Source organism: Pteropus alecto, unplaced genomic scaffold, assembly GCF_000325575.1.
Source record: "Pteropus alecto unplaced genomic scaffold, ASM32557v1 scaffold35, whole genome shotgun sequence".
In the NCBI taxonomy this organism is placed as follows: domain Eukaryota; kingdom Metazoa; phylum Chordata; class Mammalia; order Chiroptera; family Pteropodidae; genus Pteropus; species Pteropus alecto.
In genome coordinates, this window is record NW_006437828.1 from 7,366,140 (window position 1) to 7,369,530 (window position 3,391).

Consider the following 3,391-nt stretch of genomic DNA (forward strand, 5'->3'; position numbering starts at 1 on the left):
GGGAGAGCGTGGGAGCGCGCGGCCGCCTGTCCGCCGCGGCCCTGCACGCGCGCACTTCGGGAAGCGGTTTTCGGAGCTCCGAAGGGCTTTCGGGGCGTCCCACGGTGTGACTGACTCTTCAGGTGTTTGCACTGAGTCTTCGCGTCTCTTTCATGGCCCAATGTTATTACAGCGTGCTTTCCCTGTACGCTGCTTCAGAGCCTTTCCAGAAATTGAGTACGTATTCATGAGACTGTGACTTACTGTAACCACACCAGTGTTTCCATATAGTACTCGAAAGCCTTGTCTTTTTCTCTTTGCTGTGTTTTCCCTAGATTCTAAATGGAAAACTTCTTAGTAATTTGTAGAAATTGCCAAAATGTCAGAAAGGACCTAAATTAAGCAGTTTTTCAGTCATTCTGCAGTGCAAGAGTTATATAAACATAATTTACGTGTTTAGTAAGAGAAAAAAATGTGGGACTATGGCTAAGGCTGCCTCCCTTTCCCACATGCCGGAAACGGAAGTGGTCCTGGCACAAAGCAAACTGAGCCTAAGGTAGTTATACAGCATCTCCAGAACGTCAGGAGTGAATTGACCAAGGCAAACTGTTAAAATCAAGTTATACAAAGCAAACATCAAACAAAAAGAAGGCAGAAGGCTTTATTTTCAGCTTAAAGACTTGCTAACTCTAGAGTTGTCACTATCTTTAAATTGAGCACCTGCCACATGCATAACCTTGTAATAGCTGCTGAGAAGAGAGTGGAAGGAGGCTGTAAAAGAAGCTAAGCTGGAGAAGACTGTGTATCTTGCTGAGGACTTAGGTTGAAGGGGTGAAGGCTGAAATAGTCTTCTAACCTAGTTGGGGGACTGATAATAAGGGTAAACATTTGTGCAGTGCATTGCCATATGGTTTTAACATATATGTTTTCTTATAATCTTCACAACAACCCTGTGAAACTACGAGGGGAAAATGACATAAAAGTAAGATGTAATAGTTTACGAAATGCTTACCCACTTTGAAAACACGCTATGAGCCAGGCATGTGCTAATCACTTTAATGCATTATCTCATTTCTCACAGCAACACTTGGATTGAGGTGCTATTATTTCCCTCAATTTTACGGATGAATTAACTGAAGCTGGAAGGTTTGATCTGACATCGCCATTTAATCTTACTGGAATTCAGTACCTTTCAAACAGTGGAAGAACAATCTAAGGTAATTTAGCAAAATGACTGGTGTAAGCACTAATAGCTCTTGGAGTTAAGACAATGGGGAGAGCTATACAGGTTAAAGCATTCAGTCATTCAACTACATTTATTGAGTAACTCATATAAACAGTATGTACTCTAGCTATGGGTTCACATCACATATAAAAAATTGCGTACAAATAAAGAATTACAAAACAACGAGAATTATGTTTGGGATATTTAGATTCAAGGTAATCTGAGGTAAAGCAGTTCACCTGAGAGAGGTCAGTGAGGTTTCACAGAGAAGGAAATGTTTGAAATAGTTCTTGAAAGACACGTAAGAGTTTGTCAGGCTGAGAAAAGGGCAAGTCATATCTGGCAGAGGGAAGACCGTATGCAAAAATACAAAGAGCTGAAAATACACGGCAAAACCAAGAATCAGAGAGAGACTCACTGTTCGGAGGTCAAATACATACAGTAGTTTGTAGACAAAAGACTGCAAAGAGAAATTGGGACCATGCTGTTTGCAAGAGGTTAAGACTGCACATTAACCTCCAGGAAATGGGAAAATGGTGAAAATTTTTTAGAATGACAACCTGCAATGTGAAGGAGAGATGTGAGCCAGAGAAAATGTAGGACCAGAGCTTTACTTCAGTGGTATTTTAGATTTGGATAAACCAAAAAGGAATATAGAGCATGAGTAGAAGCTTAGAGTCCTGGACAATGAGACCAGCCAGGTGAGAGTGGCTTAATTTTTGGAGAGTAGGAGAAGGGATTGTCAGAGGAAAAGATTGGCGTGAAGAATAGAGCGGGAAATCTTGAGTAGCTGGATGAAGAAGTTGGACTTCACCTTACAGGCAAATTGGCTGACCACCAGACATTTTGACCATTTTTTAGGCAGTGACATGAACTTTGAATTGACTAAAGAAGACAGGAAGCACCAAGTTCTAGCTAAGTGGCAGTAAAAATAGTCTCTGCTCAAAACAGTGAATCTGTTAATGACAGTGAATGAGAAAAAATAGACCTTAGCAATGTATGAAAGATGAACCAGAGTTACTTAGTTTTAAGAGAGAGTCATCACAACCTCTGTGTAACTTCTCTCAAATTCACACTAAAATAACTATATGTATATGTGTGTGTGTGTGTGTGTGTGTATTTTTTAATCACACTAACAAAAACTAGTATTGACTGTAAAGCCTTTTCCAGGGTCTGGAAGGAATATTTTTTTTACTTACCATATTAATGTAACTGGATGGCAATTAATAATCCGTCCATGCTATTTCCAAATAGAAGAAGGTAGGTGCTTTATCCCTTCTTAGTGTCCACCCTACTGAGAAATCACAGGTCCATACCAGTGGTTCCCAGACTTCAGTGCGTATCCTGATCACCTGGAGAACTTGTTAAATTGTAGTTTCTAGGCTGAGATACTGAGATTCTGACTCAAGCAGTCTGAAAGGGCCCAAGAATATGCGTTTTTAAAAATACCTGTAGGAGATCAACTACATGCCACACATTTTAGTCATAAAGCTAGACATCCGTTTTCTCTAATGTTCTGTTTTGCTGTCAGGGCTGCCCACCTCTTCGTCCTCTTCTGCATTTCTCATAAAAACAATTTGGGAGTATTCTCCCCTCATCCATAAGCAACCAAAATAAAAAAATAATAATAAAACTGATCATGGAATTGGAAAAAAGAGGAAGAAGAGAACAGATGAGGGCCCCTTTACATCATTAAATGTTTTTTGACGAGGACACAGGCAGAAAAGCAGCTCTGAGAAGACTTGGAACTGTAGTGTTTCTTGAATTCCTTCTGTCCGGAGTATGGGAAAGTCATGTGTGTGGTGGAATATGAAAATATTCCATCTATTATAGGGATTCATCCCAGAGGAACCACAAGAGCCAAAGCCTGCTAGATCTTAAGATTTGTGAAGGGAAACACAGAGGTGTATAGTAAAGAGGGCCAAAGGCAGTCTGACCAGTCTGTCTGCCAGCAAACACCAGGTCAGAACAGATCATTCTATAATCAAGAACAAGTGAAAAGGAGAGAAATGGAAATACTTTGGAACAAAGAAAATAAAATAACATCCTGTCAATTCAGAAGATATGTAAAGCAACGAACATTTTTTTTTTTTTATACAGCAATCAGGGAGAAAATGCTGCTTGCTGTGCTTAAAAAGGATAGAACAGATAGTCCTTATGACATAAGAAAAGTCAGGACCATGACAA

At 39.9% G+C, this 3,391-nt stretch overlaps 1 long non-coding RNA gene across 5 annotated transcripts in view; it reads left to right on the forward strand.

Annotated features, from left to right (window-relative positions):
• Window positions 1-6: 6 nt before the first annotated feature.
• The window catches only part of LOC107195869, a 49,431-nt gene continuing 46,046 nt past the window's right edge, over window positions 7-3,391 (forward strand). For all 5 annotated transcript variants that reach the window (XR_003047225.1, XR_003047227.1, XR_001517171.2 and 2 more), the window contains exons 1-2: window positions 7-216; window positions 1,061-1,196. This is a non-coding gene — a long non-coding RNA (uncharacterized LOC107195869). The remainder of the gene's footprint in view (window positions 217-1,060; window positions 1,197-3,391) is intronic.